Source organism: Oncorhynchus nerka, linkage group LG14, assembly GCF_034236695.1.
Source record: "Oncorhynchus nerka isolate Pitt River linkage group LG14, Oner_Uvic_2.0, whole genome shotgun sequence".
NCBI lineage: Eukaryota > Metazoa > Chordata > Actinopteri > Salmoniformes > Salmonidae > Oncorhynchus > Oncorhynchus nerka.
The window spans coordinates 77,150,970-77,176,809 of record NC_088409.1 but is presented as its reverse complement, the minus strand read 5'-3'; the positions used below and the strand labels follow the sequence as shown (position 1 = coordinate 77,176,809).

At 42.7% G+C, this 25,840-nt stretch overlaps 1 protein-coding gene and 1 long non-coding RNA gene across 6 annotated transcripts in view; one reads left to right on the top strand and one right to left on the bottom strand.

Annotated features, from left to right (window-relative positions):
* LOC115141920 (serine/threonine-protein kinase ULK2-like) overlaps positions 1-25,840 on the top strand; it is an 81,857-nt gene that overhangs the window by 9,367 nt on the left and 46,650 nt on the right. The gene's annotated exons all lie outside the window — the stretch shown is intronic.
* Positions 9,012-25,840, bottom strand: part of LOC115141924 (uncharacterized) — a 49,430-nt gene continuing 32,601 nt past the window's right edge. For 2 of the 3 annotated variants that reach the window (XR_010458540.1, XR_010458541.1), the window contains exons 3-4: positions 10,001-10,876; positions 9,012-9,723 (exon numbers count right to left, since the gene is read on the bottom strand). This is a non-coding gene — a long non-coding RNA (uncharacterized LOC115141924). The remainder of the gene's footprint in view (positions 9,724-10,000; positions 10,877-25,840) is intronic. The other variant, XR_003865421.2, reaches the window with a different exon arrangement.

Below are 25,840 nucleotides of genomic sequence, written 5' to 3'. Positions count from 1 at the left end.
CTGCCGAGTTGGCAGTGCTCAATTAGACCTAAATGGCTTGAAGAAAACTGTTTGAGTCATTATAACTAGCAAAATCGTACAGTGCAGGGCAATGCAGCAGCATACAGGCAGAACACTCTCGATCACAAGCTGACCAGTGAGCCAGACAAACACATTAGAATGGGTTGCCACGCTCCCGAGTAGACCTTTTCTGTGTTTATCCGGTCCATGTGGAGCTGACTGCATATGTCCAGAGCAGAAGTCTGTGTGTAAAGTCAGTGGTCATGATGTGTAAACCATTAACTCTGACAGATCACTGACTGGTGGGCCAAGGCTGTGACCACTGACTGACTGGTGGAGCCTGGGAGCTTCTCAGTCACATGACACCACATGACTGGCCATGGTTATACCAGCAGCATGCATTGTACGGCCCAACATCTCCCTGGTCGCCAATCAGAACTCACCACCGACTGTCCTCAGTGATGTGTCCAGGGGCAGGGTAGTCCAAGGTGGGGGACAAAATGGCCGCCACCAAAGGTCAGGCGTTAGTCAAGCTCATCATGACCTTACTTCATGGTGACTAGTAAACCTGTAGCTTTGGGTCAGCATGGAAATCACTGAGAGCCTTCTGTTAAAGAACAGGGAACAGCCTTTGAAACACCAGCTCAGCCCTGTGTGGGCTTCATTGTTCACTCCATGGTTAGCAGGTAGCGCTATGAGTCTCTCTGCATTCTCTAGCTATAAAAAGCCTTTCTGGTAGGGCTCCACCCAATTGGGAGAGATTGAAATAATGGTATTAGAGAGAGCTATTGAAGTGATGATCAAGCAGCGCTGCCCACACGGTGAGGCACTTCCTGTGTGTATGTAAGCCTCCCACCGGGACCCTGCTCTACCCATCCGGCCCTCCTCCCTTCATCCCTCTGGCCACGCCCCTGATATAATCACCACTTATAGAGTCAGACATTTCCGTTATGCTAATGTAGTGTGTGATGTAAAATGTGTTTGAAAAGTCCCTTGTCAATGCTGAACAGACTGGATGAGTGGAAGTAGGTTACATCCACTAATACAGGCACTAGATGCCGATTTATCTTTTCATACCCCTTATGATTAAGATTTGGATTGGGTGTCAGGGAATCTGATCCTAGATATGTGATTAGGGGGAGGGGCAACTTCTACCTGGAAGTGAATAGGATTGCCACTCCCCATAACTGAAGACACTGGTTTGGGCTTTGTGTGTAGCTTGTCTTAGTCTGTCTCTCGCTCCCCCCTCTCCTCCCATTGGCAGGGCTGTACTCTCCCTGGGCCATCTCTCGCCTCTGCAGCTGTCGCCTTTGGCACACAGGCAGTGGGGCTTAGAGATGCCGTCTGAAAGGAAAGAGAGAAAAGACTGCGGCTTCGGCGTTTAGAGGGAAACGAAGATAGTGTTGCAGTGTTAGAGATGGGTGTTAGGCCTCCAAGCGTCCTCTCTTTCTAGGCTTTCTTTTCACTCTCTCTTTCTATTGCACTAATTTCTCTTCTTTGTTTCTTCCCATGTTCTTTGTTTATTTAGTTGTCTCTCTCGCGCTCTGTCTCTCGCGTCTCTGTCTCTTTCGCTCTCTGTCTCTCGCGCTCTCTGTCTCTCTCTGTCTCTCTCTGTCTCTGCGCTCTCTGTCTCGCTCTCTCTGCCACTCGCTCGCTCTCTCTGCCACTCGCTCGCTCTCTCTGTCGATTTGCTCTCTCGGTCGCTCGCTCTCTCTGTCTCATCAAATCAAAGTTTATTTGTCATGTGCTCTGAATACAACCGGTGTAGACCTTACGGTGAAATGCTTACTTACAGGCACTAACCAATAGTGCAAAAAGGTATTAGGTGAACAATAGGTAGGTAAAGAAATAAAACAACAGTAAAAAGACAGGCTATATACAGTAGCGACGCTACATACAGACACCGGTTAGTCAGGCTGATTGAGGTAGTATGTACAGTGGGGCGAAACAGTATTTAGTCAGCCACCAATTGTGCAAGTTCTCCCACTTAAAAAGATGAGAGGCCTGTAATTTTCATCATAGGTGCACTTCAACTATGAAAGACAAAATGAGAAAAAAAATCCAGAAAATCACATTGTAGGATTTTTAATGAATTTATTTGCAAATTGTGGTGGAAAATAAGTATTGTGGGAGAACTTGCACAATTGGTGGCTGACTAAATACTTTTTTGCCCCACTGTACATCTAGATATGGTTAAAGTGACTATGCATATATGATGAACAGAGAGTAGCAGTAGCGTAAAAGAGGGGTTGGTGGGTGGGACACAATGCACATAGCCCGGTTAGCCAATATGCGGGAGCGCTGGTTGGTCGGCCCAATTGAGGTAGTATGTACATGAATGTATAATTAAAGTGACTATGTATATATGTTAACCAGAGAATAGCAGCAGTGTAAAAAGAGGGGTTGGGGGCACACAATGCAAATTGTCCGGGTAGCCATTTGATTTCCTGTTTAGGAGTCTTATGGCTTGGGGGTAAAAACTGTTGAGAAGCCTTTTTGTCCTAGCACTCCGGTAGCGCTTGCCATGTGGTAGTAGAGAGAACAGTCTATGACTGGGGTGGCTGGGGTCTTTGACAATTTTTAGGGCCTACCTCTGACACTGCCTGGTGTAGAGGTCCTGGATGGCAGGCAGCTTAGCCCAGTGATGTACTGGGCTGTAGTGCCTTGCGGTGATGTACTCTCTGTAGTGCCTTGCAGTCGGAGGCCGAGCAATTGCCGTACCAGATAGTGATGCAACCAGCTCTCGATGTTGCAGCTGTAGAACCTTTTGAGGATCTCAGGACCCATGACAAATCTTTTTAGTTTCCTGAGGGGGAATAGGCTTTGTCGTGCCCTCTTCACGACTGTCTTGGTGTGTTTGGACCATTCTATTTTGTTGCTGATGTGGACACCAAGGATCTTGAACCTCTCAACCTGCTCCACTACAGCCCCGTCGATGAGAATGGGGGCGTGCTCGGTCCTCCTTTTCCTGTAGTCCACAATAATCTCCTTAGTTTTGGTTACGTTGAGGGATAGGTTGTTGTTCTGGCACCACCTGGCCAGGTCTCTGACTTCCTCCCTATAGGCTGTCTCGTCATTGTCGGTGATCAGGCCTACCACTGTTGTCGTCTGCAAACATAATAATGGTGTTGGAGTCATGCCTGGCCATGCAGTCGTGGGTGAACCGGGAGTATAGGAGGGGACTGAGCACGCACCCATGGGGAGCTCCAATATTGAGGATCAGCGTGGCAGATGTGTTGCTACCTACCCTCACCACCTGGGGCGACCCTTCAGGAAGTCCAGGATCCAGTTGCAGAGGGAGGTGTTTAGTCCCAGGATCCTTAGATTAGTGATGAGCTTTGAGGGTACTATGGTGTTGAACGCTGAGTTGTAGTCAATGAATAGCATTCTCACATAAGTGTTCTTTTGTCCAGGTGGGAAAGGGCAGTGTGGAGTGCAATAAAGATTGCATCATCTGTGGATCTGTTTGGGCTCGTTCTGTCGCAGTCGCTCGCTCGTTCTGTCGCAGTCTCTAGCTCGCTCTCTCCGTCTCTCGTTCGATGTCGCCATTTAGAGTGTAACTAATTATTGCACTGTTGTATCTAAACCGTTGTGAAATATATTTTCAATATCTACAAGTAATGTATTTTTAGATTTTTTGAAGATGATGTATAATACCAAAAGTAAAAGACATAAAAATTTAACTTAAGAATGGGAAGCATCAAAATGGCACACAAAACTGATCTACCGCTTCTTAGACTTGCTTTTAAATAGAATGACAGATCTACAACTCACAATTCTTTGTGAATTTGGTCGGGTCATCCAAAAAGTAACATATTGTAGCTTTAATTTTAGTAAGGCCTAGCGCAGGGGTAGGCAGCTAGATTCAGCTGCGGGCTGAACATAATTATAGTGATTTGTACACTGCAAATTGACCACAAACAACTAAGCCCAAAAGAGATTGTACTTTAAAATAACAATAATTTCATAACTTGATAATGTTTACATATTCAGTGCGGAGAACAAGTATTTGATACACTGCCGATTTTGCAGGTTTTCCTACTTACAAAGCAGGTCTGTATTTTTTTATCATAGGTACACTTAAACTTTGAGAGACTGAATCTAAAACAAAAATCCAGAAAATCACATTGTATGATTTTTAAGTAATTAATTTGCAATTTATTGCATGGCATAAGTATTTGATACATTAGAAAAGCAGAACTTAATTTTTGGTACAGAAACCTTTGCAATTACAGAGATCATACGTTTCCTGTAGTTCTTGACCAGGTTTGCACACACTGCAGCAGGGATTTTGGCCCACTCCTCCATACAGACCTCCAGATCCGTCAGGTTTCGGGGCTGTCGCTGGGCAATACAGACTTTCAGCTCCCTCCAAAGATTTTCTATTGTGTTCAGGTCTGGAGACTGACTAGGCCACTCCAGGACCTTGAGATGCTTCTTACGGAGCCACTCCTTAGTTGCCCTGGCTGTGTGTTTCGGGTCGTTGTCATGCTGGAAGACCCAGCCACGACCCATCTTCAATGCTCTTACTGAGGGAAGGAGGTTGTTGGCCAAGATCTTGCGATACATGGCCCCATCCATCCTCCCCTCAATACAGTGCAGCTGTCCTGTCCCCTTTGCAGAAAAGCATCCCCAAAGAATGATGTTTCCACCTCCATGCTTCACGGTTGGGATGGTGTTCTTGGGGTTGTACTCATCCTCCTTCTTCCTCCAAACACGGCGAGTGGAGTTCAGACCAAAAAGCTCTATTTTTGTCTCATCAGACCACATGACCTTCTCCCATTCCTCAACCAGATGGTCATTGGCAAACGTCAGACGGGCCTGGACATGCGCTGGTTTGAGCAGGGGGACCTTGCGTGTGTTGCAGGATTTTAATCCATGACGGCGTAGTGTGTTACTAATGGTTTTCTTTGAGACTGTGGTCCCAGCTCTCTTCAGGTCATTGACCAGGTCCTGCCGTGTAGTTCTGGGCTGATCCCTCACCTTCCTCATGATCATTGATGCCCCACGAGGTGAGATCTTGCATGGAGCCCCAGACCGAGGGTGATTGACCGTCATCTTGAACTTCTTCCATTTTCTAATAATTGCGCCAACAGTTGTTGCCTTCACACCAAGCTGCTTGCCTATTGTCCTGTAGCCCATCCCAGGCTTGTGCAGGCCTACAATTTTATCACTGATGTCTTTATACATCTCTCTGATCTTGGCCATTGTGGAGAGGTTGGAGTCTGTTTGATTGAGTGTGTGGACAGGTGTCTTTTATACAGGTAACGAGTTCAAACAGGTGCACTTAATACAGGTAATGAGTGGAGAACAGGAAGACTTCTTAAAAAAAACTAACAGGTCTGTTGAGGTGGCACCACCTCAGTTGAGGTGGAGGGTGTCTGGTGGTTATCGATGCCACAACGCTGAAATGCCAATTAAGAAAGTGTGGTCTGTTTACAGTCGACGGTCATTAGCTGAGGGTAGGAGCACTGTCGCTGGGTGTTTGTAGGAGTGTGAGGTGGTGCCTCGTTAGAGAACGCTGCTGGGGCACATTGACCTTTGAAAGGCCCGCTGCACTGTGAGGGCTCCTTTAGATCTCAATGCGGGCAAAACATAGAGCCTAGCCTACAGACACACATCACAGATGTTGTGATATCAGTCATTCATGTGTAGTATACAGTACACACTCTGAGGGCTATACATGGAGACTTCCACTCACATGCTGACCCCACCACCCGCGTCGTGTTCGCGTTGCAAAATAAATAAAAACCAACACTACCGTTCAAAAGTTTGGGGTCACTTGGAAATGTCCTTGTTTTTGAAAGAAAAGCACACAAAAATTGTCCAGTAAAATAACATCAAATTGATCAGCAATACAGTGAAGACTTTGTTAATGTTGTAAATGACTATTGTAGCTGGAAACGGCAGATTTTTTATGGAATATCTACTTAGGCATACAGAGGCACATTATCAGCAACCATCACTCCTGTGTTCCAATGGCATGTTGTGTTAGCTAATCCAAGTTTATCATTTTTAAAGGCTAATTGATCATTAGAAAACCCTTTTGCAATTACGTTAGCACAGCTGAAAACTGTTATGCTGATAGAAGAAGCAATAAAACTGCCATTTAGACTGGTTGAGTATCTGGAGCATCAGCATTTGTGGGTTCGATTACGGGCTCAAAATGTCCAGAAACAAAGAACTTTGTTCTGAAACTCATCAGTCTATTCTTGTTCTGAGAAAGGAAGGCTATTCCATGTGAGAAATTGCCAAGAAACTGAAGATCTCGTACAATGCTGTATACTACTCCCATCACATAACAGTGCAAACTGTCCCTAACCAGAATAGAAAGAGGAGTTGGAGGCCCCGGTGCACAACTGAGCAAGAGGACAAGTACATTAGAGTGTCTAGTTTGAGAAACAGACACCTCACAAGTCCTCAACTGGCAGCTTCCAGTCTCAAAGTCAACAGTGAAGAGGCGACTCCGGGATGCTGGCATTCTAGACAGAGTTGCAAAGAATAAGGTCCTCTGTCCCCTGTCTGTGTTTTTCCCATCTTAATCTTTACTTTTTATTGGACAGTCTGAGATATGGCTTTTTCTTTGCAACTCTGCCTAGAAGGTCAGCATCCCGGAGTCGCCTCTTCACTGTTGACGCTCCCACGCCTCTTTCTATTTTGGTTAGTTCTGGTTAGAGCCAGTTTGCACTATTCTGTGAAGGGAGTAATACACAGCGTTGTACAAGATGTGGTTTTCTTTAAAAAACATGGCCAATTCCAAGTGACCCCAAACTTTTGAACGGTAGTGTACATATTATTCAATTATTGCACCCACACTGCTCGCGCGCGCCAACGAGCGTCTGCGTTGCCAAGTGCTAAAATTGAAGTCAGTTCTATTTGTGACACAGAATGCGATGCAAGTCCTGCTTCTCCCATCTCCTCGTTGGATTTTTAGAAGCATATACCCACGTGCAATCTCTTCATTGGTTATACCCACGTGTGACTGAAAGATGACCCGAGGTCGGTTGTGGTAATACACCTTATTAAGAAAGGTAGTTGCCAATCGCCATATAAAGTCCAAAGAAGAAAAAGCCTGGAAGGAGGAGAGATGACTAGAAACGATTCGGTTGACCACTGTGTGGGTTAATTGTCGAAGTAGAGGACCTTGGGCTTTTCAGGTAAAATAACAAATCAGTGTTTATATCCCAGGACAAATTAGCTAGCAACAGCAAGCTAGCTAGCTAAATAGGACAAATTAGCTAGCAATTGCAAGCTAGCTAGCTAAATTGCCATACATGTTTAATGCTTTTGGACCTGTCCCCAAATTAATATAATTGGGTCAGCGTTTGTTTTGATATTTCAACCTGCGTGTCGTGATCGCGTTTGGTGTGGGGGACAAACTCGATTTGTACACAATGGCGCACGCGGATGTACGGTTTGGGTACGGTGTCATGCACACACAGAATGCACACTCAAACTAATTTGTCTGTCATGGCTCAACACACACACACACACACAGCAATCACTAGAACATACACACTCACAACTATTATATCAACCATGCACACACACGTGCTCTCATACGATCACATTGTGGCTATTCCAGGTCTGTGAATGTGGTCTCTATCCAAGTTTTCTTTGTGTGTGTGTGTCTGTGTGTGTGAGAGAGATTTCTGACTGTTTCTACCTCCTGCACGTATTTCAAGTCGCTGTGGAAACCAAACCAAAGACTCAATATACAGTGTATTCAGACCCCTCGACTTTTTCCACATTTTGTTGTATTACAGCCTTGTTTGGGCGGTATGCAAATTGGAGTGAGTCTAGGGTTTCTGGGACAACCATCTGCAGCACTCCAGCAATCAGGCCTTTATGGTGGAGTGGCCAGACGGAAGCCACTCCTCAGTAAAAGGCACAAGACAGCCTGCTTGAAGTTTGCGAAAAGACATCTAATGGACTCTCAGACCATGAGAAACAAAATTCTCTGGTCTGATGAAACCAAGATTGAACTCATTTGAAGGAAAGATACAGATCGAAGGAAAGATGAACAGAGCAAAGTAGAGGGGTCATTGATGAAAACCTGAGCACTCGGGACCTCAGACTCGGTTCATCTTCCAACAGGACAACGACCCTAAGCACACTGTCAAAACAATGCAGGAGTGGCTTCGGAACAAGTCGCTGAACGCCCTTGTCCCTGCCAGAGCCTGAACTTGAGCCCGATCTAACGTCTCTGGAGAGAACTGAAAATAGCTGTGCAGCAACGCTCCCCATCCAACCAGACAGAGCTTGAGAGGATCTGCAGAGAAGAATAGGATAACGTGTGTGCCAAGCTTTTATCGTCATACCAAGGGGGCGTTAGAGCACTCATTATGCATTTGGGTCCCAAGGTTTTTATATGACCAATCATATCGAGTGGTTCCAATGACGAATTTGACACGAGCCACCCGTCCCTGTTGATTTTCTTCAGCAAAGATGGCTGACAAAACATTACGGTAAGTAGTTATAACTTCATGACGAGTCAATCAAAAATGTACAATTGGAGGAATATGTTAGTTAATGAAGAGACAAAAGTTTGCATATTTTTTGTCATAAAGTTAATTTCCGAAAATCGCTATTTAGCAAGTTAGCCAGCTACCTAGCTAGTGTTATGACATGAGTATGAATTTGTAATTCTTGTTGTTTAATATTTTAGGGACTCCTGAGAACCAGCAAACCAGGCTGTCTTTTTGTGAAACAGTGGATGTAACTAATCTAGCTAGCTAAAGCATTTATTGCAAATTGTGTTAGCTTGCCTTGCTTATATTTGCCATGCAATACAGCTGAAGTAACATAGCTAGCTAACTATTTATTTGCTTATTGTGTATTGGAGGTTAAAATACTGTATGCCTTTGGATGTGTAACAAGCTATAGTATGTAGCCGATCGGTGTATGGACTCTAAAACTTTAGGTTCTGAACTAATATTCATACCTATCTATGAACCTCAGCTATCATAGTTGTATCGTCAAGTCTGAATGGCATTAATGAAGCCTATGGATTGAGTAGAATATAATAACTTTATTGTGCCAAGGATGCAAGTCCAATATACATGTACAGTAGTTATTACCATGCATCAGATCCCCACATTGTAGCCTGTACATTGAATACATTCACTGATCATGTACTCTTCCTTGGCAAATAAGGGTGCGGTTCAAGTATGAATCTCTGAGCGACATTCTTTTTCACTCATATCCAATACCAGGTGTATCAAACTCCATTCTTTGAATGATGCTGTGTCTGCATGTATGTATTACAGTTATGCACTTCAACAGTGTTTACCGCTCCTGGGATATCAATGATTACACATTGTATCTATTCAAAAGACTAGAAACATGATTTGCTGATTTGTAAATCATATATACAGAAATACACCTATGCAAATCTAACTCCCTTCATCTGCATTAATCTGAGGACACAGGATTGGTGTAGTATCTTAAAGAGATACTTAATTTCAACCAGTGGAGAATGTGAATACATAATACATTCATTATAAATACAAAAAAGAGGTGGGGAGAGAGGTAAAACAGAGGATAGGCTATAGGCTAATATATAGGCTAATATTCTCTCAGTTCATCACAATTACATAGTGTCTCTAGCTGTGTTTTCTAACCAGCCTTGGACTCCCAGTCGGCCCGAAGATTATCTTAAGAGCGGGTGAGGCGGCGCTGACGGGATTTCCTCGGGTCTTCCTCTCTCACATCAAAACATACCTACAGATGGATAGAGAGAGTGCATGATTTAGCTTAGTTTTTAAAAATTCTAACACGGTCAGTCATCAGGAGGTGAAATGCAAAACTGACCTTGGATCATTAACTCTGGGACTACTACACCTCTATTTGTATTTCAATCTAAAGCATCTCTTTAATAATACTTCCTGTATAATATAAGTATAATATCCCTTACAAAACAATCATAACATTGGATAGATAGATGCATGTGTAGCATGTGACAATAGCAGGATAGCGTCACAAGTGAATACATAAATACCATTTGAAGCTTGATGGTGACTTGATCATTTGAATCAGCTGTGTAGTGCCAAGGCACAAACAAACGTTTTGAGTCCCCAGCACCAGGACTGAAAACCCCTGCTCTTCATTGGGACCTCTTAATCTGCAGACAGGCTTTCACAGCTCTCTGTATCTGAGGACAGAAAAGCTCACAAGAAATAGACTACACACAAGTACCCGCTCTATCCAGAATAGCCTCCCCTCTCACTTTGACAGCTGGGCCTGCTATCCTTTCACCCTCCTCCAAAAAATACAAATGTTTGCCATTATCAAGAGTGGCACTGGGGCTAAAACAATATCCTATATAATGTGGGAGGACTGCATCTGAAAAGGTTGGAGACTCAATACTAATCGAAGAGCATGCATGCATATGTCCTGACCAAAAGATGAGTCATTGGTAGGGTTTACTTGACGTTGGAGCACAGCAAGATTCTCAGTAGACGGGGCATGGGATATCAGAAACAATGACCCATTGTCAGTGTTTCCAGATTATCTTCCTAATAAAGCAGGTCCTCCACCTGCTGAATCTGGAATGCTCAAAAGAAACAAATCTGTATTAGTGATGATATAAATTTGGCATCAACGGGCTTGACAGTCCAGTGAAAATGGCTAAGTGTTTGTGGTGTAAATCTGAAAATTAGCAGCTGACATCTTAAGCATTTTTTAATTAATGCATGTGAGACAGGTTCCATGTACAACAAGACAGGCACAGAGGAAGAGCGAAAAAGAACACAGAACAGTTTACTTACCTCTGGTTATGGACACTTTTGCCAACAATAAGGCTTCTACGGCCTGTTCCTCGAACAGTGAACATCTGGCAATATCCACATTTTCGAACCCTTGATCAGCTCGCACTCTGAAAGTAAAGAAAATGGCTTATTTTTTTTGTAGATATGAAAACAATAACTGAGATATGACTGTTCAATCTAAAGGAGCAGATGTCATTTTCAGGAGACGTCAATACAGCCCAGTCAGCTTAACACCAGAATGGTATTGTGGTTGTTCATTAGGTGATGGGAAATATGCATACAAATAATATACTTACAGTTGAAGTCGGAAGTTTACATACACTTATGTTGGAGTCATTAAAACTTGTTTTTCAACCACTCCACAAATTTCTTGTTAACAAAGAATAGTTTTGGCAAGTCGGTTAGGACATTACTTTGTGCATGACACGTAATTTTTCCAACAAATGTTTACAGACAGATTACTTCACTTATAATTCACTGTATCACAATTCCAGTGGGTCAGAAGCTTACATGCACTAAATTCACTGTGCCTTTAAACAGCTTGGAAAATTCCAGAAAATTATGTCATCGCTTTAGAAGTTCTGATAGGCTTATTGACATCGTTTGAGTCAATTTGAGTTGTGCCAGTGGATGTATTTCAAGGCCTACCTTCAAACTCCGTGCCTCTTTGCTTGAAATCATAGAAAAATCAAAAGATATCAGCCAAGCCCTCAGATTAAAAAATTGTAGACCTCCACAAGTCTGGTTAATCCTTGGGAGCAATTTCCAAATGCCTGAAGGTACCACATTCATCTGTACAAACAATAGTACGCAAGTATAAACACCATGGGACCACACTGCCATCATACCGCTCAGGAAGGAGACGCGTTCTGTCTCCTAGAGATGAACGTACTGTGGTGCGAAAAATGCAAATCAATCCCAGAACAACAGCAAAGAACCTTGTGAAGATGCTGGAGGAAACCGGTACATAAGTGTCTATATCCACAGTAAAACGAGTCCTATACAGACATAACCTGAAAGGCCGCTCAGCAAGGAAGAAGCCACTGCTCCAAAACGGCCATAAAAATGCCAGACTACAGTTTGCAACTACACATGGGGACAAAGATCGTAGTTTTTGGAGAAATGTTCTCTGGTCTGATGAAACAAAAATAGAACTGTTTGGCCATAATGACAATCGTTATGTTTGGAGGATAAAGTGGGAGGCTTGCAAACCAAAGAACACCATCCCAACCGTGAAGCACGGGGGTGGCAGCATCATTTTGTGGGGGTGCTTTGCTGCAGGAGAGACTGGTGCACTTCACAAAATAGATGGCATCATGAGGGTAGAAAATTATGTGGCTATATTGAAGCAACATCTCAAGACATCAGTCAGGAAGTTAAAGCTTGGTCGCAAATGGGTCTTCCAAATGGACAATGACCCCAAGCATACTTCCAAAGTTGTGGCAACATGGCTTAAGGACAACAAAGTCAAGGTATTGGAGTGGCCATCACAAAGCCCTGACCTCAATCCAATAGAAAATGTGTGAGCAGAACTGAAAAAGCGTGTGCGAGCAAGGATGCTTTACAAACCTGACTCAATTACACCAGCTCTGTCAGGAGGAATAGGCCAAAATTCACCCACAACTTATTGTGGGAAGCTTGTGGAAGGCCACCCAAAATGTTTGACCCAAGTTAAACAATTTAAAGGCAATGCTACCAAGTACTATTTGAGTGCATGTATACTTCTGACCCTCTGGGAATGTGATGAAAGAAATAAAAGCTGAAATAAATCATTCTTTCTACTATTATTCTGACATTTCACATTCTTAAAATAAAGTGGTTATCCTAACTGGCCTAAGACTGATTGTTATTTTATTTTTTTAGAATTTTTACCCCTTTTTTCTCCCCAATTTCGTGGTGTCCAATTGTTGTAGTAGCTACTATCTTGTCTCATCACTACAACTCCCATACAGGCTCGGGAGAGACGAAGGTTGAAAGTCATGCGTCCTCCGATACACAACCCAACCTAGCCGCACTGCTTCTTAACACAGCGCGCATCCAACCCGGCAGCCAGCCGCACCAATGTGTCGGAGGAAACACTGTGCACCTGGCAACCTTGGTTAGCGCGCACTGCGCCCTCCCCGCCACAGGAGTCGCTGGTGCACGATGAGACAAGGACATCCCAACCGACCCAGCTCTCCCTAACCCGGACGACGCTAGGCCAATTGTGCATCGCCCCATGGACCTCCCGGTCGCGGCCGGTTACGACAGACCCTGGGCGCGAACCCAGAGTCGCTGCAGTACAGCGCCCTTAACCACTGCGCCACCCGGGAGGCCTAAGACGGATTTTTGACTAGGATTAAATGTCAGGAATTGTGAAGAATTTGAGTTTAAATGTATTTGTCTATGGTGTATGTAAACTTCTGACTTCAACTGTACCTTGAAAATCCATCTATACCGCCAAAGATGACAATGTTGTCTCTTGAAAAAAAACATTGGAATTAAAAGTGAAATGTTTAACCTGCTTCATTATTTATGTATCACCAGTTGATGAAGAACAACTCCAATTTCATACATCATTGAAAATGTGTCTACAAATAAGTAATAATAAAAAGTCAATATTACTTCTTAGATTTGATGAAGACATACATCTTAGTACCTTTGTCAATGTATGATTTGTATCAGTGTGGACGAGAGACTGGTGAGCAGGGACAGAGTATTTTTGCCGAGCAATGCAACAAAGCTAGATCATTCTGGCAATGATACTTGCACCATCTACACGCTGCAGAGGCTCCCTAACTCTTGGCCATTGTACCCGATGGCCCATTGCTCTGAGACTTCCTTTGACCGTTCTAAAGCCTGCATGGGGCACCATCTACACGCTGCAGAGACTCCCTATCTCTTTGCCATTGTACCTGATGGCCCATTGCTCTGAGACTTCCTTTGACCGTTCTAAAGCCTGCATGGGGCACCATCTACACGCTGCAGAGACTCCCTAACTCTTGGCCATTGTACCCGATGGCCCATTGCTCTGAGACTTCCTTTGACCGTTCTAAAGCCTGCATGGGGCACCATCTACACGCTGCAGAGACTCCCTATCTCTTGGCCATTGTACCCGATGGCCCATTGCTCTGAGACTTCCTTTGACCGTTCTAAAGCCTGCATGGGGCACCATCTACACGCTGCAGAGACTCCCTAACTCTTGGCCATTGTACCCGATGGCCCATTGCTCTGAGACTTCCTTTGACCGTTCTAAAGCCTGCATGGGGCACCATCTACACGCTGCAGAGACTCCCTAACTCTTGGCCATTGTACCCGATGGCCCATTGCTCTGAGACTTCCTTTGACCGTTCTAAAGCCTGCATGGGGCACCATCTACACGCTGCAGAGACTCCCTATCTCTTGGCCATTGTACCCGATGGCCCATTGCTCTGAGACTTCCTTTGACCGTTCTAAAGCCTGCATGGGGCACCATCTACACGCTGCAGAGACTCCCTATCTCTTGGCCATTGTACCCGATGGCCCATTGCTCTGAGACTTCCTTTGACCGTTCTAAAGCCTGCATGGGGCACCATCTACACGCTGCAGAGACTCCCTAACTCTTGGCCATTGTACCCGATGGCCCATTGCTCTGAGACTTCCTTTGACCGTTCTAAAGCCTGCATGGGGCACCATCTACACGCTGCAGAGACTCCCTATCTCTTGGCCATTGTACCCGATGGCCCATTGCTCTGAGACTTCCTTTTACCATTCTAAAGCATGCATGGGGCATCCTTGCCTTAATTATTGGCCCTGACTTTCTGGTCTAACACTTCATCTGACATATCAGAATAGCATTCCCTGACAGACATATTGTGATCTTTCATCCTTCTGTAAAAAAGCTAACCGTTCCACTGTCATGATATATATTAACTATGAATCAAATAGGACATATGCTTATGAGTGGAATTCATTGAATTCAACTGAAAATGGTGAGAACAGGCGTTCGTAGCTAAATGTGTTTGGTTAGCTTGAGAAGAATAATTGCATGATTTATCATTCTACAGTATGTATGTAATATAGTACAATATTATGAACCGACACTGAATCGTAGGAGCTAACTACTAGCTATGTGGAAGTTGAATGGAAGAACGCCCAGTGCTGCTTACCTGAGATTCCATCATCACACACTCCTTCGTAGGTGTCCGCTATAACTTCCTTTGTGTCGGAAAGAAAGGCTGAACAGTATTGGTTGTAGCCAAACTGACACTCCAAAAATTTCCAAAATGGAGGGTGAGTGATAGCGAAATTAAATAAAGTTTTGCTCTCGACCAAAATACATCCATTTGTTGCAAGTTGGGGAGGGGGGCTAATAGCTGAACAATATACTTTTCAACCTTTACTAGAGAATAGTCTAATAGCCGAGCTATTATGCCGTATGTTATGCCTGTCCATATCAAAACCCCACCGCTGCCATGGGGCACTCTGTTTGCAACGTTTACATCAGCAAACTGCTCGCCCACATGGCGCCATGCATGTGGCCTGCGGTTGTGAGGCCGGTTGGATGTATTGCCAAATTCTCTAAAACAACATTGGAGGCGGCACATGGCAGACAAATGAACATTCTAGTCTTTGACATCCGCTCTGGGGACATTCCTGCAGTCAGCATGCTAATGTACGCTCCCTCAAAACTGTGGCATCTGTGGCATTGTGTTGTGTGACAAAACTGCACATTTTAGTGGCCTTTTATTGTCCCCAGCACAAGGTGCACCCGTGTAATGATCATGCTGTATAATCAGCTTCTTGAGAAATAAGCATTTTGTGCATATGGAATATTTCTGATAGATTATCAAACAAATAGTGCCAATGCCGCCTCAGCATTACGGTTATGTTTCATACTTAGCCATAGGCAGAACTTTATTGAAATAATTGTTATTTATTTGTTATTTAACCCTTTATTTTACCAGGTAACTTGACTGAGAATACATTCTCATTTACAGCGACTAGGTCATTTGGCGTAAATAAAAGTTTAGGTTTTGATACCGGCAATACCTTTTCATATATAAAGAAAAGGTGGAAAAAAGCTGACGGGATGGTAGAGTATAATACTGTAGGTCTTAGAACAGCTGATGGGATGGTAGAGTATAATACTGTAGGTCTTAGAACAGCTGATGGGATGGTAGAGTATAATACTGTAGGTCTTAGAACAGCTGATGGGATGGTAGAGTATAATACTGTAGGTCTTAGAACAGCTGACGGGATGGTAGAGTATAATACTGTAGGTCTTAGAACAGCTGACGGATGGTAGAGTATAATACTGTAGGTCTTAGAACAACTGACGGGATGGATGGTAAAGTATAATACTGTAGGTCTTAGAACAGCTGACGGGATGGTAGAGTATAATACTGTAGGTCTTAGAACAGCTGATGGGATGGTAGAGTATAATACTGTAGGTCTTAGAACAGCTGACGGGATGGTAGAGTATAATACTGTAGGTCTTAGAACAGCTGATGGGATGGTAGAGTATAATACTGTAGGTCTTAGAACAGCTGACGGGATGGTAGAGTATAATACTGTAGGTCTTAGAACAGCTGACGGGATGGTAGAGTATAATACTGTAGGTCTTAGAACAGCTGACGGGATGGATGGTAAAGTATAATACTGTAGGTCTTAGAACAGCTGACGGGATGGTAGAGTATAATACTGTAGGTCTTAGAACAGCTGACGGGATGGTAGAGTATAATACTGTAGGTCTTAGAACAGCTGATGGGATGGTAGAGTATAATACTGTAGGTCTTAGAACAGCTGATGGGATGGATGGTAAAGTATAATACTGTAGGTCTTAGAACAGCTGACGGAATGGTAGAGTATAATACTGTAGGTCTTAGAACAGCTGACGGGATGGTAGAGTATAATACTGTAGGTCTTAGAACAGCTGACGGGATGGATGGTAAAGTATAATACTGTAGGTCTTAGAACAGCTGACGGGATGGTAGAGTATAATACTGTAGGTCTTAGAACAGCTGACGGGATGGTAGAGTATAATACTGTAGGTCTTAGAACAGCTGACGGAATGGTAGAGTATAATACTGTAGGTCTTAGAACAGCTGATGGGATGGTAGAGTATAATACTGTAGTTTTTAGAACAGCTGATGGGATGGTAGAGTATAATACTGTAGGTCTTAGAACAGCTGACGGGATGGTAGAGTATAATACTGTAGGTCTTAGAACAGCTGACGGGATGGTAAAGTATAATACTGTAGGTCTTAGAACAGCTGATGGGATGGATGGTAAAGTATAATACTGTAGGTCTTAGAACAGCTGATGGGATGGATGGTAGAGTATAATACTGTAGGTCTTAGAACAACTGATGGGATGGTAGAGTATAATACTGTAGGTCCTAGAACAGCTGATGGGATGGTAGAGTAAAATACTGTAGTTTTTAGAACAGCTGATGGGATGGTAGAGTATAATACTGTAGGTCTTAGAACAGCTGACGGGATGGTAGAGTATAATACTGTAGGTCTTAGAACAGCTGACGGGATGGTAGAGTATAATACTGTAGGTCTTAGAACAGCTGACGGGATGGTAGAGTATAATACTGTAGGTCTTAGAACAGCTGACGGGATGGTAGAGTATAATACTTTAGGTCTTAGAACAGCTGATGGGATGGTAGAGTATAATACTGTAGGTCTTAGAACAGCTGACGGGATGGTAGAGTATAATACTGTAGGTCTTAGAACAGCTGATGGGATGGTAGAGTATAATACTGTAGGTCTTAGAACAGCTGACGGGATGGTAGAGTATAATACTGTAGGTCTTAGAACAGCTGATGGGATGGTAGAGTATAATACTGTAGGTCTTAGAACAGCTGATGGGATGGATGGTAAAGTATAATACTGTAGGTCTTATAATAGCTGACGGGATGGTAGAGTATAATACTGTAGGTCTTAGAACAGCTGATGGGATGGTAGAGTATAATACTGTAGGTCTTAGAACAGCTGACGGGGTGGTAGAGTATAATACTGTAGGTCTTAGAACAGCTGATGGGATGGTAGAGTATAATACTGTAGGTCTTAGAACAGCTGATGGGATGGTAGAGTATAATACTGTAGGTCTTAGAACAGCTGATGGGATGGTAGAGTATAATACTGTAGGTCTTAGAACAGCTGACGGAATGGTAGAGTATAATACTGTAGGTCTTAGAACAGCTGATGGGATGGTAGAGTATAATACTGTAGTTTTTAGAACAGCTGATGGGATGGTAGAGTATAATACTGTAGGTCTTAGAACAGCTGACGGGATGGTAGAGTATAATACTGTAGGTCTTAGAACAGCTGACGGGATGGTAAAGTATAATACTGTAGGTCTTAGAACAGCTGATGGGATGGATGGTAAAGTATAATACTGTAGGTCTTAGAACAGCTGATGGGATGGATGGTAGAGTATAATACTGTAGGTCTTAGAACAGCTGATGGGATGGTAGAGTATAATACTGTAGGTCTTAGAACAACTGATGGGATGGTAGAGTATAATACTGTAGGTCCTAGAACAGCTGATGGGATGGTAGAGTATAATACTGTAGTTTTTAGAACAGCTGATGGGATGGTAGAGTATAATACTGTAGGTCTTAGAACAGCTGACGGGATGGTAGAGTATAATACTGTAGGTCTTAGAACAGCTGACGGGATGGTAGAGTATAATACTGTAGGTCTTAGAACAGCTGACGGGATGGTAGAGTATAATACTTTAGGTCTTAGAACAGCTGATGGGATGGTAGAGTATAATACTGTAGGTCTTAGAACAGCTGACGGGATGGTAGAGTATAATACTGTAGGTCTTAGAACAGCTGATGGGATGGTAGAGAGTATAATACTGTAGGTCTTAGAACAGCTGACGGGATGGTAGAGTATAATACTGTAGGTCTTAGAACAGCTGATGGGATGGTAGAGTATAATACTGTAGGTCTTAGAACAGCTGATGGGATGGTAGAGTATAATACTGTAGGTCTTAGAACAGCTGATGGGATGGTAGAGTATAATACTGTAGGTCTTAGAACAGCTGATGGGATGGTAGAGTATAATACTGTAGTTTTTAGAACAGCTGATGGGATGGTAGAGTATAATACTGTAGGTCTTAGAACAGCTGACGGGATGGTAGAGTATAATACTGTAGGTCTTAGAACAGCTGACGGGATGGTAAAGTATAATACTGTAGGTCTTAGAACAGCTGATGGGATGGATGGTAAAGTATAATACTGTAGGTCTTAGAACAGCTGATGGGATGGATGGTAGAGTATAATACTGTAGGTCTTAGAACAGCTGATGGGATGGTAGAGTATAATACTGTAGGTCTTAGAACAACTGATGGGATGGTAGAGTATAATACTGTAGGTCCTAGAACAGCTGATGGGATGGTAGAGTATAATACTGTAGTTTTTAGAACAGCTGATGGGATGGTAGAGTATAATACTGTAGGTCTTAGAACAGCTGACGGGATGGTAGAGTATAATACTGTAGGTCTTAGAACAGCTGACGGGATGGTAGAGTATAATACTGTAGGTCTTAGAACAGCTGACGGGATGGTAGAGTATAATACTGTAGGTCTTAGAACAGCTGACGGGATGGTAGAGTATAATACTTTAGGTCTTAGAACAGCTGATGGGATGGTAGAGTATAATACTGTAGGTCTTAGAACAGCTGACGGGATGGTAGAGTATAATACTGTAGGTCTTAGAACAGCTGATGGGATGGTAGAGTATAATACTGTAGGTCTTAGAACAGCTGACGGGATGGTAGAGTATAATACTGTAGGTCTTAGAACAGCTGACGGGATGGATGGTAAAGTATAATACTGTAGGTCTTAGAACAGCTGACGGGATGGTAGAGTATAATACTGTAGGTCTTAGAACAGCTGACGGGATGGTAGAGTATAATACTGTAGGTCTTAGAACAGCTGATGGGATGGTAGAGTATAATACTGTAGGTCTTAGAACAGCTGATGGGATGGATGGTAGAGTATAATACTGTAGGTCTTAGAACAGCTGACGGAATGGTAGAGTATAATACTGTAGGTCTTAGAACAGCTGATGGGATGGTAGAGTATAATACTGTAGTTTTTAGAACAGCTGACGGAATGGTAGAGTATAATACTGTAGGTCTTAGAACAGCTGACGGGATGGTAAAGTATAATACTGTAGGTCTTAGAACAGCTGATGGGATGGATGGTAAAGTATAATACTGTAGGTCTTAGAACAGCTGATGGGATGGATGGTAGAGTATAATACTGTAGGTCTTAGAACAGCTGATGGGATGGTAGAGTATAATACTGTAGGTCTTAGAACAACTGATGGGATGGTAGAGTATAATACTGTAGGTCCTAGAACAGCTGATGGGATGGTAGAGTAAAATACTGTAGTTTTTAGAACAGCTGATGGGATGGTAGAGTATAATACTGTAGGTCTTAGAACAGCTGACGGGATGGTAGAGTATAATACTGTAGGTCTTAGAACAGCTGACGGGATGGTAGAGTATAATACTGTAGGTCTTAGAACAGCTGACGGGATGGTAGAGTATAATACTGTAGGTCTTAGAACAGCTGACGGGATGGTAGAGTATAATACTTTAGGTCTTAGAACAGCTGATGGGATGGTAGAGTATAATACTGTAGGTCTTAGAACAGCTGACGGGATGGTAGAGTATAATACTGTAGGTCTTAGAACAGCTGATGGGATGGTAGAGTATAATACTGTAGGTCTTAGAACAGCTGATGGGATGGATGGTAAAGTATAATACTGTAGGTCTTATAATAGCTGACGGGATGGTAGAGTATAATACTGTAGGTCTTAGAACAGCTGATGGGATGGTAGAGTATAATACTGTAGGTCTTAGAACAGCTGATGGGATGGTAGAGTATAATACTGTAGGTCTTAGAACAGCTGATGGGATGGTAGAGTATAATACTGTAGGTCTTAGAACAGCTGACGGAATGGTAGAGTATAATACTGTAGGTCTTAGAACAGCTGATGGGATGGTAGAGTATAATACTGTAGTTTTTAGAACAGCTGATGGGATGGTAGAGTATAATACTGTAGGTCTTAGAACAGCTGACGGGATGGTAGAGTATAATACTGTAGGTCTTAGAACAGCTGACGGGATGGTAAAGTATAATACTGTAGGTCTTAGAACAGCTGATGGGATGGATGGTAAAGTATAATACTGTAGGTCTTAGAACAGCTGACGGGATGGTAGAGTATAATACTGTAGGTCTTAGAACAGCTGATGGGATGGTAGAGTATAATACTGTAGGTCTTAGAACAACTGATGGGATGGTAGAGTATAATACTGTAGGTCCTAGAACAGCTGATGGGATGGTAGAGTATAATACTGTAGTTTTTAGAACAGCTGATGGGATGGTAGAGTATAATACTGTAGGTCTTAGAACAGCTGACGGGATGGTAGAGTATAATACTGTAGGTCTTAGAACAGCTGACGGGATGGTAGAGTATAATACTGTTGGTCTTAGAACAGCTGACGGGATGGTAGAGTATAATACTGTAGGTCTTAGAACAGCTGACGGGATGGTAGAGTATAATACTTTAGGTCTTAGAACAGCTGATGGGATGGTAGAGTATAATACTGTAGGTCTTAGAACAGCTGACGGGATGGTAGAGTATAATACTGTAGGTCTTAGAACAGCTGATGGGATGGTAGAGTATAATACTGTAGGTCTTAGAACAGCTGACGGGATGGTAGAGTATAATACTGTAGGTCTTAGAACAGCTGATGGGATGGTAGAGTATAATACTGTAGGTCTTAGAACAGCTGATGGGATGGTAGAGTATAATACTGTAGGTCTTAGAACAGCTGATGGGATGGTAGAGTATAATACTGTAGGTCTTAGAACAGCTGATGGGATGGTAGAGTATAATACTGTAGGTCTTAGAACAGCTGACGGAATGGTAGAGTATAATACTGTAGGTCTTAGAACAGCTGATGGGATGGTAGAGTATAATACTGTAGTTTTTAGAACAGCTGATGGGATGGTAGAGTATAATACTGTAGGTCTTAGAACAGCTGACGGGATGGTAGAGTATAATACTGTAGGTCTTAGAACAGCTGACGGGATGGTAAAGTATAATACTGTAGGTCTTAGAACACCTGATGGGATGGATGGTAAAGTATAATACTGTAGGTCTTAGAACAGCTGATGGGATGGATGGTAGAGTATAATACTGTAGGTCTTAGAACAGCTGATGGGATGGTAGAGTATAATACTGTAGTTTTAGAACAGCTGATGGGATGGTAGAGTATAATACTGTAGGTCTTAGAACAGCTGACGGGATGGTAGAGTATAATACTGTAGGTCTTAGAACAGCTGACGGGATGGTAGAGTATAATACTGTAGGTCTTAGAACAGCTGACGGGATGGTAGAGTATAATACTGTAGGTCTTAGAACAGCTGACGGGATGGTAGAGTATAATACTTTAGGTCTTAGAACAGCTGATGGGATGGTAGAGTATAATACTGTAGGTCTTAGAACAGCTGACGGGATGGTAGAGTATAATACTGTAGGTCTTAGAACAGCTGATGGGATGGTAGAGTATAATACTGTAGGTCTTAGAACAGCTGACGGGATGGTAGAGTATAATACTGTAGGTCTTAGAACAGCTGATGGGATGGTAGAGTATAATACTGTAGGTCTTAGAACAGCTGACGGGATGGTAGAGTATAATACTTTAGGTCTTATAACAGCTGATGGGATGGTAGAGTATAATACTGTAGGTCTTAGAACAGCTGACGGGATGGTAGAGTATAATACTGTAGGTCTTAGAACAGCTGACGGGATGGTAAAGTATAATACTGTAGGTCTTAGAACAGCTGATGGGATGGATGGTAAAGTATAATACTGTAGGTCTTAGAACAGCTGATGGGATGGATGGTAGAGTATAATACTGTAGGTCTTAGAACAGCTGATGGGATGGTAGAGTATAATACTGTAGGTCTTAGAACAACTGATGGGATGGTAGAGTATAATACTGTAGGTCCTAGAACAGCTGATGGGATGGTAGAGTATAATACTGTAGGTCTTAGAACAGCTGATGGGATGGTAGAGTATAATACTGTAGGTCTTAGAACAGCTGATGGGATGGTAGAGTATAATACTGTAGGTCTTAGAACAGCTGACGGAATGGTAGAGTATAATACTGTAGGTCTTAGAACAGCTGATGGGATGGTAGAGTATAATACTGTAGTTTTTAGAACAGCTGATGGGATGGTAGAGTATAATACTGTAGGTCTTAGAACAGCTGACGGGATGGTAGAGTATAATACTGTAGGTCTTAGAACAGCTGACGGGATGGTAGAGTATAATACTGTAGGTCTTAGAACAGCTGACGGGATGGTAGAGTATAATACTGTAGGTCTTAGAACAGCTGATGGGATGGTAGAGTATAATACTGTAGGTCTTAGAACAGCTGATGGGATGGTAGAGTATAATACTGTAGGTCTTAGAACAGCTGATGGGATGGTAGAGTATAATACTGTAGGTCTTAGAACAGCTGATGGGATGGTAGAGTATAATACTGTAGGTCTTAGAACAGCTGACGGAATGGTAGAGTATAATACTGTAGGTCTTAGAACAGCTGATGGGATGGTAGAGTATAATACTGTAGTTTTAGAACAGCTGATGGGATGGTAGAGTATAATACTGTAGGTCTTAGAACAGCTGACGGGATGGTAGAGTATAATACTGTAGGTCTTAGAACAGCTGACGGGATGGTAAAGTATAATACTGTAGGTCTTAGAACACCTGATGGGATGGATGGTAAAGTATAATACTGTAGGTCTTAGAACAGCTGATGGGATGGATGGTAGAGTATAATACTGTAGGTCTTAGAACAGCTGATGGGATGGTAGAGTATAATACTGTAGTTTTTAGAACAGCTGATGGGATGGTAGAGTATAATACTGTAGGTCTTAGAACAGCTGACGGGATGGTAGAGTATAATACTGTAGGTCTTAGAACAGCTGACGGGATGGTAGAGTATAATACTGTAGGTCTTAGAACAGCTGACGGGATGGTAGAGTATAATACTGTAGGTCTTAGAACAGCTGACGGGATGGTAGAGTATAATACTTTAGGTCTTAGAACAGCTGATGGGATGGTAGAGTATAATACTGTAGGTCTTAGAACAGCTGACGGGATGGTAGAGTATAATACTGTAGGTCTTAGAACAGCTGATGGGATGGTAGAGTATAATACTGTAGGTCTTAGAACAGCTGACGGGATGGTAGAGTATAATACTGTAGGTCTTAGAACAGCTGATGGGATGGTAGAGTATAATACTGTAGGTCTTAGAACAGCTGACGGGATGGTAGAGTATAATACTTTAGGTCTTATAACAGCTGATGGGATGGTAGAGTATAATACTGTAGGTCTTAGAACAGCTGACGGGATGGTAGAGTATAATACTGTAGGTCTTAGAACAGCTGACGGGATGGTAAAGTATAATACTGTAGGTCTTAGAACAGCTGATGGGATGGATGGTAAAGTATAATACTGTAGGTCTTAGAACAGCTGATGGGATGGATGGTAGAGTATAATACTGTAGGTCTTAGAACAGCTGATGGGATGGTAGAGTATAATACTGTAGGTCTTAGAACAACTGATGGGATGGTAGAGTATAATACTGTAGGTCCTAGAACAGCTGATGGGATGGTAGAGTATAATACTGTAGGTCTTAGAACAGCTGATGGGATGGTAGAGTATAATACTGTAGGTCTTAGAACAGCTGATGGGATGGTAGAGTATAATACTGTAGGTCTTAGAACAGCTGACGGAATGGTAGAGTATAATACTGTAGGTCTTAGAACAGCTGATGGGATGGTAGAGTATAATACTGTAGTTTTTAGAACAGCTGATGGGATGGTAGAGTATAATACTGTAGGTCTTAGAACAGCTGACGGGATGGTAGAGTATAATACTGTAGGTCTTAGAACAGCTGACGGGATGGTAGAGTATAATACTGTAGGTCTTAGAACAGCTGACGGGATGGTAGAGTATAATACTGTAGGTCTTAGAACAGCTGACGGGATGGTAAAGTATAATACTGTAGGTCTTAGAACAGCTGATGGGATGGATGGTAAAGTATAATACTGTAGGTCTTAGAACAGCTGATGGGATGGATGGTAGAGTATAATACTGTAGGTCTTAGAACAGCTGATGGGATGGTAGAGTATAATACTGTAGGTCCTAGAACAGCTGATGGGATGGTAGAGTATAATACTGTAGTTTTTAGAACAGCTGATGGGATGGTAGAGTATAATACTGTAGGTCTTAGAACAGCTGACGGGATGGTAGAGTATAATACTGTAGGTCTTAGAACAGCTGACGGGATGGTAGAGTATAATACTGTTGGTCTTAGAACAGCTGACGGGATGGTAGAGTATAATACTGTAGGTCTTAGAACAGCTGACGGGATGGTAGAGTATAATACTTTAGGTCTTAGAACAGCTGATGGGATGGTAGAGTATAATACTGTAGGTCTTAGAACAGCTGACGGGATGGTAGAGTATAATACTGTAGGTCTTAGAACAGCTGATGGGATGGTAGAGTATAATACTGTAGGTCTTAGAACAGCTGACGGGATGGTAGAGTATAATACTGTAGGTCTTAGAACAGCTGATGGGATGGTAGAGTATAATACTGTAGGTCTTAGAACAGCTGATGGGATGGTAGAGTATAATACTGTAGGTCTTAGAACAGCTGATGGGATGGTAGAGTATAATACTGTAGGTCTTAGAACAGCTGATGGGATGGTAGAGTATAATACTGTAGGTCTTAGAACAGCTGACGGAATGGTAGAGTATAATACTGTAGGTCTTAGAACAGCTGATGGGATGGTAGAGTATAATACTGTAGTTTTTAGAACAGCTGATGGGATGGTAGAGTATAATACTGTAGGTCTTAGAACAGCTGACGGGATGGTAGAGTATAATACTGTAGGTCTTAGAACAGCTGACGGGATGGTAAAGTATAATACTGTAGGTCTTAGAACACCTGATGGGATGGATGGTAAAGTATAATACTGTAGGTCTTAGAACAGCTGATG